Source organism: Macrotis lagotis, chromosome 1 (assembly GCF_037893015.1).
Source record: "Macrotis lagotis isolate mMagLag1 chromosome 1, bilby.v1.9.chrom.fasta, whole genome shotgun sequence".
In the NCBI taxonomy this organism is placed as follows: domain Eukaryota; kingdom Metazoa; phylum Chordata; class Mammalia; order Peramelemorphia; family Peramelidae; genus Macrotis; species Macrotis lagotis.
This window is the reverse complement of record NC_133658.1, coordinates 732575307-732589001: the sequence shown is the minus strand read 5'-3', so window position 1 is coordinate 732589001 and position 13695 is coordinate 732575307. Positions and strand designations below refer to the sequence as shown.

At 37.7% G+C, this 13695-nt stretch overlaps 1 long non-coding RNA gene across 1 annotated transcript in view; it reads left to right on the top strand.

The window, feature by feature from the left end:
* Positions 1-12711, top strand: part of LOC141507960 (uncharacterized) — a 91494-nt gene extending 78783 nt beyond the window's left edge. Inside the window, exons 4-6 of the long non-coding RNA XR_012474308.1 lie at positions 1069-1168; positions 1933-2101; positions 10967-12711. This is a non-coding gene — a long non-coding RNA (uncharacterized LOC141507960). The remainder of the gene's footprint in view (positions 1-1068; positions 1169-1932; positions 2102-10966) is intronic.
* Positions 12712-13695: the final 984 nt, after the last annotated feature.

Here is a 13695-nt window from a genome sequence, read left to right as displayed (position 1 = left end):
ACAAGGACTCAGAGGATTGAGAGATTCCTGGTAATTTCTTAAAATGCTACCATTCAAATAAATTAAAGAAAATTAAAAAAAGGAATATCCTTTGATCTCCAATAAAGAAAAATTATCCCCCTAAAAATGTTGCCATTCATCCTCTCAAACAAGAATTGGAGTAACAGAAGATGAGCTTTTATAGCTAATAGAAATTATGTACCTGGGCCTGAATAAGTTCTTGCTAAGGCCCACCTTGTTTATTGAAACTCTTGACAATTTAACACAGATTTCAGAAATGCACCTTGTACAGTCTTTCTCCTCTCTGCATCATTTTTTTTTATCCAGATTCAAAACATAAATCTACTGTACAACATTTCCAGTGAGTGGTGATTGGACCTCTGTTTAAACCCTTCCCTGATGGAAAATTCACTACTTCTAGAAATGACCTTCTATTTCTGAACTGTTCTAATTGTTAGGAAGTTCTTATAATTACTTGTCTCAGTACTCATATTTTTTTAACGATGGTTTTCTTGTTATCCCTATAATGTGTAAAGTTCAGTCATCTTCAGTGTACCAGTAAGATCACTAAAATAATTTAGCAAGTTTCTGTTACATTTGAAGTACAGACAGATTGCACAGTTCCAGGAAAAAAGGGAAAAAAAACCCTACAAGCATGACCTATAAGTAGTTATGGCAAATCAGATATGACTTATAATTTCTTAATGACAAGTATCAGGTAGGCCCCAGGAAAACATGAAAATACTAACCTAACTAATTTTATATTCATCCCAGTTTCCTGTCATTATTGTGATTCAACTTTTTTTTAAATGTGTTTATGATGTTTTTCTTAGAGTTGGAAATTATGAAAAGAATCCTTGGCATATCTGGCTCCCTCCTTTTTCTACCTAACCTATTTTGTTTCAAGGACAGTCTCTTACTCATATCCATGTGCCCTGGGAAAAAAAGAAATCCAACCAACCAAAAAAATCCAGTTTACTCTTCTCCCATGTACTCCTCTCTTTCTCTTCTCTCATTTTTCAAGTCTATTCTGATTCTATTGTTTTGACCTCTTTTCTCTGTTTTTAGGTTGCAGTTGTGACTTTAATTGTCTCTGGCATGACTGAATCAGAAGCAACATGTCAGATTTGGAATATTCCATTTTATCTTATCTCCAAAAGAGAGTCAGGTAAATGAAGTCTACTAAATTACTAAATCTACCAGGTCAAAATCTGGAATTTGGTGAGGAGGGGAAGGGGTTTCTATACACCATCTAAATGTAAAAGGATTTTTTTTTAAAAAATCAAGTAACAGTTAATTAAGCAATATTCCACATACATCTCTCCTTTTCCTCTGCTTCCCAGATACTTCCCAGTTACATCAGGTTTTGGACAACAATTGGCCAGGGCAGGCCAGAAGAGACCAGGGCCAGAGAAGGCTCTAGGAAACAAGCGTTTGGATGGGGGCAGGGTGGGAATGGGAATGAGGGAGAAGGGATCTCTACTAAAGTTAGTTTACAAAAGGAAAAGTACTTGAAATCCTAAATTCAGGCAGGAAAGTAGTAACTGTTATTCCTGGGATCTGTATTCCACCACCTGGATCCAGTTCTCCTGAGCCTTTGCTTTGGACAGACTATTCTCTCCTCCTGGAATAAGATGCCCCACCCCCACCCCCTCACTGATGGAACTCCCCCACTACCAAGCCCCTTGGTTGCTTAACCAGAGTATAAAAACCTAACTCATAATCAGCTCTATCATAAGCCTTGATCCCTCTGGCCTATAACAATCTTACCCTTTGGATCTCAAATAATATTTTTGTTTTTAATATTTTTGTTAGATTTATCATGTAATACTGTGTATTATATAAATGTTTGTACTTCTGACAGCCCCAGTGAAATCTGTTGAAGGAAAAGAATTTAAAAAAAAATCTAAAAGATGTCTTCTTCATCCTCAGTCTACCATGATGCTCTATACTTGGCAATGCTCAGTGAATGAAAAGACAGCGATATGGAAGAACAAGGCATGGTTGTGACAAATGTGAAATTCTGGTTTCTGTTCCTTGCTTCCTAGAGGCACTTGAAAGGTTGTAGCCTGGCAAGCACATAAAGATCTGAAAGCAAAGGGTGAGTACTTGTGGGAAAACAGTAAGGTGCCCAAACTTCCATTTCTTGGTGCCATTCTTAATTCATCTTTTATAAGTCAAATTAGCTAGTAAGCACAAGGAAATAATGGTTGTAAAGTGCTTTGCAAACTTTAATGCACTATGCCAATGTTTGTTGTTGTTGTTTAGCATTATCATTTAACATCCAAATTCACTTCAGTCACAACTGATTATTTCTATTTCTTTGTTTTTGTACAGGGGGTGATAGAACTGAATTTTGTTCTCTGTTTTAATCTTTTGCAGCTAGCAAAGCTGGGCTGATGATAAGATGATTATAAACAAAAAGGCCTTTTAAGCAGAATATGGGCTTTTGTACCTGTTCTGAAGTTCACATTCCCAGTTTGGGTTTGTGAACTATACTTTCAGGCCATTAAAGGACATGTTCTATGTCCTAAATACACATGGAAAACAGTGCATTACCCACTGTCCATTCTGTAAAGATCTATAAAAGCCAAAGTGATTTCCCCAGAATCATTTTGTATGCATCAACAGTAAATTACACTGCATCAGGACCCAAAGCCCTGAAACCAACAGGTTGAGAGCTGAGGAAGATGCAAACCTGCTGTGAGCAGAGAGAGAGAGAGAGAGAGAGAGAGAGAGAGAGAGAGAGAGAGAGAGAGAGAGAGAGAGAGACTGAGACTTTGGGACCAAATGACATTGCAAACCCTCTATCCAGCCTGCCATTTCAAACACCAAGAGAGAGGTTTGTTTTGTGTCTTGATTTACCTTATGTACTTAAAGGAAAATGTCCTAATCAAATTCTTTTCTCAATAAAATCACTATTAAGTAGGGGAAATTGTACTGATATTTTTCCTGTTGTATGCCAGTGTCCGCACACATTTGGATATATCTTTCTCTGCCAGGTCATACCAATTCTCTTCTGTATACTAAGGTGACTGGCACATAGGATGCAACTAATTAAATATTTATTGATTGATAAAAGCATAGCCTTGTTTCTTCTTCCATGAAGATATTTTGATTAATTCTCTTCATAATTAATCAATAAATCAATAAGCAGGGATTAAGCACCTACTATATATTGAGTGTGGTACTAGCTGAGCATCAGACTAGCTGTATGGCCATGTGTAAGTCACTTAACATCCTCAACCTCAGTTTCCTCATCTGCAAAATGAAGATAATAAAAACTACCTACTTCCTACTGTGAGGATCAAATGAGATAAAATATGGCAATGATTTTTTCAAAATTTAAAGAATTATATATATATATATATATATATATATAGTTAGCTGTATTATTATTATTATTAGAATCTATGGTTTCCTTCAAAGTTAAATCTAAATATTATCTCCTATATGAGGCCTTTTCTCACCCTTCCGCAGACTATAATTCAGCCAAAACTGGTCTTCTGGCTATTCCCTGTACACAACACTTTCTTTCCCATCTCTCTGCTTTTCATTGACTTTTCCCCATTCCTATAACTCTCCCTCCTCACCTTAGCCTCCTGGCTCTCCTGGAGTTCTTAAAGACTCAGCTCAAATTTCACTTTGAGCAAAGGTTCTTCTCCCTACCCTGGCTTTCATGCAAGCACCTTCCTTCTGGGAGCTCCTTCCATTTACATTGTATTTCTCTTGTATGTTTGTCTCCTCCATTAGAATGTATGCTCCTTGTTTTCCTTTCTTTGAATCTCCAGTACTAAGCAAAATCTCTAGCAGAGAGTATTTAATAAATATTTTATTCCCTGACTAACTCATAAACATTGATAACTACTTTAAAACACAATATAAGGGGCGGCTAGGTGGCGCAGTGGATAAAGCACCAGCCCTGGAGTCAGGAGAACCTGGGTTCAAATCTGGTCTCAGACACTTAATAATTACCTAGCCGTGTGGCCTTAGGCAAGCCACTTAACCCCATTTGCCTTGCAAAAAAAAAACCCTAAAAAAAACACAATATAGTAACCCATCATTCCTATTAGGCTCTCCTGGGAGGTGAATATTCAAATCATCAAGATGTGAGATCATTAATGCTATTGCCAAACATTTATTTTCCCTTCACCTTGGGTCTGCACTGCCCCTACAATTCATTCAAAATTAAAATCTTCTGGTAAACCAGGGCATGGCTTAGGTTGATTCTCCTGTCACTGGTTGTTTTCTTTTCTGGAAATTTTGCAATAACTGCTAAGACTACCTCCTGCAGGGCAATAGATACCAACTGAGAAACCTAGGAATTCCTAAACTTCCAAAGTAACCACTAGGTTCAAAATGCCCACTTTTCATGATTGCTGTTAAGGGTAAGAAACAAAGTGGGGAAAAGCAGCCAGAGACTTAAAAGTCCAGTCCCAGAAACATTCATTGAGCAATTATCACAGTTGATCAGCCTGCATACTCTCACAAGAAGTTCAAGGGAGAGCAGGGACACAGGCCACAAGTTCTAAAGAGACCAAAAGAATGAAAGCAAAAGTTGTCTTTGATTTTAAAGGATCCTCAGCAGGAGGATCTTCCTGTTCAAAGCACTGACAGAATTCCATACTCTTGTTTTAGGGGATTAAGGGGATAGGATCACATGTGGAGACACCCCCCCCCCACCAGTAGCCTCTGGCTACACACGCCTTTTATCAAGAGACCAAAGCAAAGTGATCAGGGCTTAGACTTGACCTTACATGCTTTAGGGATAACCCCCATAGATCCATCCCAAGCATTCTCCATTTCAGCTTCCCCCCAACCCACATATACACATATATAAATATCAAGAATACATAGTATGTGCAGTATTTTTTGGATAGCAGAGTGAGCTTCAATTCTTCTGTTTTGCTCCCAAAGTTTACAACTGAACTTTTTTTTTAAATGAAACATTCTATTTTGGCTATTTCCCAAGACTACAAGTCTTAGAACAAAAGCTAAATATGTCAGGGACAATACAGAAATGATTTTTGATCAAGTATGGGGTTTATTAGGTATCCTTAAAGGTCTTTTTCAACTTAGAGGGATCTAGACCCCAGAATTTCTATGTTCTGTTAATATATCTTAACCCTAAATATTCCATGAACAAACAGTTTTGGAAAAGCTGAACTAGATTCCTAGGGCTATAGCCCTATCTTCATTTCTTTTCAGCATCCATCTATCTATAGCAATCAATTGTTAAAGAGAATTTTCTTCTCTTTTTCCTCTTAAATTTTTTTTTTTTGCTATTAAAGATGGTTCTCTGGGAATAAGAATTGAAGCAGAAATTTAGGAGATTTATAAGAAAATATATCAACAAAAAATCTGTTCAAAATAAAAGGAAAGACAAGTTCATAGTAAAACTAACTCAAGGTCATACAAGCAGCTTACAGTTATCCAACTCCTGGTTTCTAGATCCCTATTTTCATAGCCAGAATATTAATTCACTATCTTGTGAAACAAGGGAAAGAGAATGGGTTTTGGAGTCAAAGACCTCCTGTGCTGCTACCACAGACACCATGTGACTTTAGGCCAATCACTTAAATCTCTCAGGGGATGAATTTGTTTATCTATAAAATGAGGAGCTCAGATAAGGTAATTTTTATGTACTAAGTGATTTTGGAGGAGTCACAGTTGGAGCTATCCAAACAAATGGTTTTATAACTGCCTACTTTTCAAAGACATCCATGTCTTCACAAATCTATTTCCCATCCTTTTCTCTGTATACTTTAAATAATAATTCCCATGATTCACACAATTGAACAGACATTTATTAATCTCCTAATATCAGTAGAGCTCTGGGTTAAGTTCCAGGGGATATAAAAACTTAAGAGAGGACACTATCCTTGCCCTCCTGGAACTTTCCAGTTGAACAGACACAATGCATTCATACCTTCTTAGGGTCTCTCTTAAGTAAGTTTTACCTTTGCCATGAAAATGAAAATATTTAAATTTCTACTCGAGTTTTACTAGATTTCCACAAAGTTATAAAATTTACAAAATTATTTCCTTATAACAAAGGTTATTCTCCTCATTTATATATGAAGAAATTGAGGCTCCTGGTCTTAAATGAAATGATTTACCTATGGTCACAATTTGCCAATAGCAGAAGCAGAACTCAAAACTTGAGTCCTCTTGACCCCAAGTCTAACATTCTAGTCATTATACTCTCCTGTCATGGTGCCCCTTGCATAGTTAGCAAGGGTTGTCTCCTCATTTGAATCTATACTTTCAGTCCAATGGTCTTCCCACAGTGTCATAACTGTTCTTGGTTGTTATCCTTTAAAAGTAGTTCAAGTGATCCTATTAGATGCATGCATTCTGACAAAATGATTTAATCTCCTTGTAGATTTAGGATGTTTGGTTATTGTCATGGCCTCTCAGTATCAGCAATCTCCTAGGCACGTCCAGGACGTGGTCTTCATCACCATCTCAGTTAGAAGACAGCAAGCAGTCCCTAGGAGGAGCCCACACTGAAGCAAGGGAAATGAGAGGGATCTGACCAGAAAGAAAAGCTGAGTTGTTTCTACTTAGAGGATCTGATTCTTGGGTCAATTGTTGATGATGATAATAACAGAGTATATATAGAGGCCTTAGGAGTCTCTGAAATTGTAGCAGGCCTCATGATAATCCTGAAAGAACAACCTATCACGATGGAGAGGCTGAATTTGCAGTATAGGTCCCCTTTCTTTGTACTAGATTTCCACAGACCCAACTTAAATCAACAGAAATTGTATGCCTTTCCTGACCTAAGAAGAAACTTTCCTTAAATGGATTGTCAGGGTTTATTCTATTCCATAGATGTCTAATTAAGGAATAGCAGTCACTGATGGTGGTGGACCATCTCCAGATAATTTAGCATGGAGACAATGTCACGGGGGAATCAATTTGGCAATGCAGCTTTCAGTCTCATGCTGTATATTTGAGAGCTTGAAGACAAAGCGTATCTCTTGGAATCACTTAGTCCCTAGCTCCAACGGACAAAAAAAGCTCATCATATCTCCATGGCATCAAACCCTAGCCTAGGATATGTCAGACTGAAATGTAAAGACTGGTAACCAACCCAAAGGGTTGGTAAGACTTGCCTTTAACATTCTCCAGGCAGTGGCCAATTGGATCACTGAACAAACCCTCTCATTTGGTGATGTCTTATCCTGAAACTTTCCATGGGATGTGCTTTATTGTCCTGCTTTGTGTCTCTTAAAGTTAAAACAATGCATGCCAGTGTCCTACTGTTGTTGGTGCCTCAAGACTGTTTACTCTCAGCTCTCTTTAGGACCTAAAAGGCTGAAAACTGCATCCTAATGGCCCAATTAGGCCTAATGCTCCAGAGTGTTGACTGTTTAGTTACCACCATATTGTGTACAGAACTAATTGTGGTGAAAGCAAATGAATGGTCAAGAAACAAACAAGCTACTAGAAAATAATTACTTGGAGTGTTTCTTTTTAGTGCCTGGACAGCCGATTTCATTATAGTCAACAGCCCCTAAGCTGCCTGGAATAGTGGTATTTGTCATTTTCATAGAAACTTGATAATGACATTAATTTATCTTAATGGTCTGTTCTATTGTTATAAATAGTAAAATTAGCTTAAATTGTCTTGCTTTTGCTGGTTTGGGATGGCTGCAAAGGGCCCCACGACAGCAGATGAGTAGATAATTTGGTGTGCTTGACAGATTTCCAATAATTTGTTATGTGGAACATGAGTAATGCTAGTGCCATTAATGTTCATTTTCCTCTAAATTCATTACTGCCCTTTTCCCTTTTATCTTTTTTAATGTCTGGGCCATTTTTCTATATTTCAAGTGGAGCCACAGAGCCTATTCATATTCAGCTCGCTATTAACATTCTGCACAGAGCGAGCATCCTGTAGAAAAACAACTCTTTATGAAATGACGAGCTTGGTAGCTATTGACGATGGAGAGTGGGCAAAATGGGCTGCTTACTGGTATCAGGGCTGAGATATAATTAAGTCAAATGTAATTTTAAAGAAATTTAAATGTTTTCATTTTCATGGCAAAGGTAAAACATACTTAAGAGAGACCCTAAGAAGGTGTGAATGCATTACTAAAAATTGGTGCTACTCCTTTCACACCCCTCCTCCTCTTCACAGAGAATCTTACTACACAACATTTCCTATAAAATAGAATCTAATTAGTCCATAAAATATATTAAAATCAAATAAACTGGCATTATAATCTCTTGTAGAAATGTGACAGTGATTTATAATGAGAAAAAAAAATTTTGATTTCCTTTACTTGTTCATAGTTCCAACTAGAATTTTTGATACATCTGTGTGTGTGTTTGTGTGTATGTGTGTGTGTGTGTTCATGTGTGTGTGGGGGGGATTAGAGAGAATTAAAAAAACAATTGTATTTGCTTTCCTGTCTTTTCTAAATACCCTACTCACTTTCTCTCCCACTGTGGTAAGGAGCCCACCAAATGATAAAGAGGCTTATTAAAGCTCTTGGCAGCTTTACTGATGTACATCTTTCTACTAATAAACATGACATATTGGTAGGGTCACTAGCCCCAACAAGAGAACAAACCCCAGTGACGATGAATGGGGTCCTTTGTGTTACCCTAGTAGGATATTCTATATCCGTAGAGTGTAGAATTCTGTTTACTTATCGTGTAGCAGAGTACCTTGACATATAGTAGGCACTTAATAAATGTCTATTGGTTGATAAATGTACATAAATCCCCTGAAATTGAAATGTCTACCCATTTGGCAGCCCCTGAGAGCTCAGGCTGATCAGATGAGAGAAATGAACAATCATTTCATACAGTGAAATTGTATTTATTTACCTTTTCAGCTTTTTCTTTTGGCAATGGCTTATACTTTTACTTAGGATAATAGAATTATGGATGTCCAACTAGAGGGGATCTTAAAGATCTAATATTATCCCATCATTTTACAGATCTAGAGATGAAGTGGTTCACCAAAGTCTCACACATAAAGTAAATGTCAGAATTGGCTTTTGAACTCAGGTTTTCTGAGTCCAAATCCAAACCTTTCCACTAAACCAAACTGCCCCCTCTGCTTCTTATCCAGAATGTGCTAAGTGTCTGAACTTTCCAGGCTTCTTATGATCTTTGAAAGGACAGTCAATTAATCACAGTTGGGTGGTGTTGGAAATGCAAAATTGGATTTGAATTCTCTAAAGGAAGCCCAGGGCACTTCAATCAAACTATAAGTCCCAAAATGACAGCTCTTTCCCTGAAATAGCAATAAAGAATTTGAAGACCTTTTCCTTCTCCTACAAGAAGATCATTTCTTTTTTTCCACTGAGAAAAATAATAGATTTTAAAAGCATCTCTGTTCAATAAAATCACTGAGGTATACTACTGAATCCATGACCAGCCTCTTTATTCCTCTGACAGGGATGAAGGATAATGCACTGATGATGTTGTGTATCAGAGATGCAATTCATAAAATATTTATCCTAAAACAGCAAATGTGTCTATCTGCCTTGTTCATTTATAAAATAATAGTTTGGAAGAATAAGGTGCTGGTAGAATCCCTTAGTCAATTTGGTTGGCTTTACCCAGAGTCCATTAGACTAGGTTATATATATCGGGCTAAGGAAGATGTGGTTTGTCAGTGGTATATAATGGATCATGAAAGATAAATGGAATTAGGCAATTGAATAATTAGAGTGATGCCCACTAGAACTGCTCTAAGTGAAGGTCTGTTAGGATTTCCATTAGAAACCTCTGTTTCACTGCTTAGGAATACATCTGAGAAAGTTTGGTTTAGGTTAAAAGTTAGTGCCAAATAGGGAATCTCAGTAGGGAAAATGTGTTTTACCAGATTCTAATACAGTGTCAGGATCCCTAAATCTTTTCCCTATTCATACTGAAAACATACTAAAGGCTTAGAAGTATTTTCAAATGTTCAGGATATGGCAGCATCATTGCTGACCAAGTCTTTGAAATTACTAGTGCTCAAAACTTTGGGCAACTCAAAGCACAACTGTCCCAGAGCACAAAGTTTTCTTAAGGACAAACACTTCCCAAGGAAACCTAGACACTCAGAAAAATCACCCAATAAATCTCCAATTCCCAAAGTCATTCTTTGACATAAGGAATAGATTAATTTATGTAACCTCTTTCTCCCGGAGATCACTTTCCATCCTTCCATAACTATAGTATGAGAACTAGAAGAACTATCAGCTAGATTTTCTTTGCTTTTACATTCTACGCATATCAAAGCAATTGTAGAAAGGGACTGGTGCTCTCATGGGAGCCATTAGCAGCAGGGGCTACATTCCTCCCCTAGACAGTAAATGTCCTGCCTCCCTAGTCATGATAGCACAGAAGAAATTGACAACCTATGGAACATAGGATGAATTTTTTTTCAATGATACAGAAATTGGGGTGATAAAGGGAGGTCTGTGAAGTTATATTTGTGAAGAGGGAGAGTCTACCTCATTGCTCTTTCCCCTCTAATTATTCATTCCCACTTAAAGATTTCTAAGTTTAACCAAAACCTGCTATTTCTTGGGGAATTTTTGACTTGAACTCTGATGATGTTCCACCAGTTCAGTGTGGGCAGATTTTCCATGTGCTGGTACTGGCAATTCAATTTAATTGGATTTATTTCAATTGGATAGAATAGAATAAGTGACTATTATACAAAGATATTCGATTTCACAGAGAGAGAATGCTAATAGAGGCATTTAGCTGGCATGGAGGATAAGAGCCCTGGCTCTCAAGTCAAGAAGACCTGAGTTCAAATTCAACTTCAGAAATGAACCAGCCCTGTGACCCAGCTCATTTGACTTTTATTTGCCTCAGTTTCCTCAACTATAATGCTCAAGGTTGTTATGAAGATCAATTGAGATACTATTTGTAGAGTGCTTAACATAATTCTTAGCACGTAGTCAGTTTAATAAATGGCTTTTCCCCTTCCTTCCTACAATTGAAGGGAACAGCAAAGGCATCATGGATCAATCCATGGACATTTATTAAGAGCCTACTATGTTCTATGCACTGCGTTAAGTGCTGAGAGGTGACCCTTAAGCTAAACCTGAAAAGGAGTTGGAATTCCAAAAGGCACAGGTAAGTGGAATGTAAAGGGAAGTACAATCAAAAGCAGCATATGTACAGGGAACAGATAGTAAATCTCTTTGACTGAAGGTGGTATATTGAGGTAAGCAATGAGAAATAAATCTTGTGAGATAGCTCAGGAACCAGACTATGAAAAGCATTAACCAAGCAAGGGAGTTGGTGTTTTATCCTAGAGACAGAATTGCTGTCACATCACCCCCACCCTTATCTCTAACCCTTCATTTCATTTTGCAAGAAGAGTTGGCACATCTCTGGAAGGGGTATGTACTGCTGCTCTTTGACATTGTCTCAATGTAGGCACACCCTGAATTACCTCAGGCTTCATACACCTCTCCTGAACTTTCTGCCAATTCTGCTCCGACCTTCACTGGGGATGCAGGGCATGGGGAGGAAAGGAGAGTTAGGAGACTGTTGTTTGTAGATAGATACAAGATCTCTCACTCATGCTAATACAACTGTATGATTTCATTCAACAGTCAGTTTGGACCACGGGTAGCAAAAACACAGGATAAGTAAAACAAGGCAAAATGGAAAGAATCTTGTCTTTTCTTTGGAATATTAAGTTCCTTGACAGAAGAGATTGTTTTATTTCTTGACTTTGCATCCCCAGTTTCTAATACAGTCCCTAGCACATAGTAGGTGCTTTGTGAATGATTGTTTAGAAGTCCAATTCTACCACTGGGGGCTTTGCATCCCTAGTTCCTAATACAGTCCCTTGCACATAGTAGGTGTTTGTTGATTGATTAATTGATTAGAAGCCCAATTCTACCACTGACCACATGATCTTTGGATAAATCAATTGACTTCTTTGAACTTCATTTCCCTTAGCTTTCAAATGGTTGAGATTAGCTTCTTTATCTTCTCAAGGTTGTGGTGAGGCTGACATGAAATGATATATGAGAATGAACAGCAGGAAACTGCTTTAATTTACATTTGTGCCTAATTGCTTTGGTGTTGAATAGACAATAGATGACTGCAAACCATCCCACTCAGATCATGGATCATAGGAAACCCTTTTCTTTGATGTGGAAGCTTGAATGACAACTGGGGAAAAGGTTTCCAGAGTTTCTTGGGAGCAGTAAGTGAGGCTATCTCTCTCTCTCTCTCTTTCTCTCTCTCTCTCTCTCTCTCTCTCTCTCTCTCTCTCTCTCTCTCTCTCCAAATCTAGCCCCCAAACTCCAATAAACCTCCTCCTCCTCCTTCTCCTCCTCCTCCTTAGGAGTGGTAAGTTGTTAGTAAAAGTTTAACAAATGACTCTGGGAAAGGGACATAGCAGTGTCCCTATGACATCTTTAAACATTTTTCTCCATCACTTTCTTAAGTCTAGATAATTAGCAAAACAATAAATCAAGACTGACTTTTCCAAGGTATAAATCTCACATTGAAATTTTTACAATGGGCTCTCACAAACCAGTAGGAACTAGCATCAGCATATCCCTACATAGGAATGATTAATTTCAATTGGAAAAGAAAAGACTAAGAGTCAAAGCAATGTGTGATTTCCTGTAAAGTAAATTATTCATAACGTGACTAATAGGAAGCACAACACCAACAACAAATCTAGCAGCTGCAGCAGCAGAAGGAAGAAAAAACAGCCCTGAAAGTTACTGGTTATAGTGACACCAGTTAAATGTGCTTGTGAGAGTTTATTAAATTTTTTCAGTGTGAACATTCCTTCCTTCCTCCCTTCCTCCCTCCTTCCCTCCCTCCCTCCCTTCCTCCCTTCCTTCCTTCCTTTCCCAGTTTGGGGGAGAGAGAGAGAGAGAGAGAGAGAGAGAGAGAGAGAGAGAGAGAGAGAGAGAGAGAGAGAGAGAGAGAGAGAGAAAATGAATCATTATTAATTGGAGAGAAAAAACAACTATGATCAACCTCAAGAGTTGCCCCCATCCCTGCTTTTTTTAAAAACATTCAGAACTCCACAGAAACATTGTTATATTACTTTAGATTTTTTGCATATAACTTCAATATTTCATGGATTTGCTCTTCCATTGGTATGAATACTCACAGTATCAAGGCAGAGTATAACCTGTGTTGGTGCCTTAATTGGATGACCTTATGAGTTGTTATTCCAGGGGGAAAAATCATTGGCATGGCAGTCAGCCCTCAGATAATGAACTTCTTCACACGTACAGTCTGATCCTCAAATCTCATATATATAATCTTTTCCATGGACTTCCCTGAAAATCTTTCTGTAGTGGTGGGACCTCTTAAAGTTTGCAGTTCTCTGCCATAGCCTTCAAGAACTCAAAGTCTCCTAACACCACCAGGAAGCATCAATAATGTCACCAGAAGATGATGACATATGTGAAGACATGCTATAAACTACTGTATTACTGTCAGTTGTTAGCATTTCTTGCTTTGTGTGGGTAGACAATACCAAATTTGTGATATATATATATATATATATATATATATATATATATATATATATATTTGTATATTGCATAGAACTGTGAAATTTAGATTTGAAAAAGACCTTGAAGGTCAGTCCATCTCATTTTTACAGAGAAGGAAGTTGAGGCCCAGAGAAGCTAACTAATTCAAATGATTTGCCCAAGGTTACACTGCTAGTTAGGGACCAGAGCT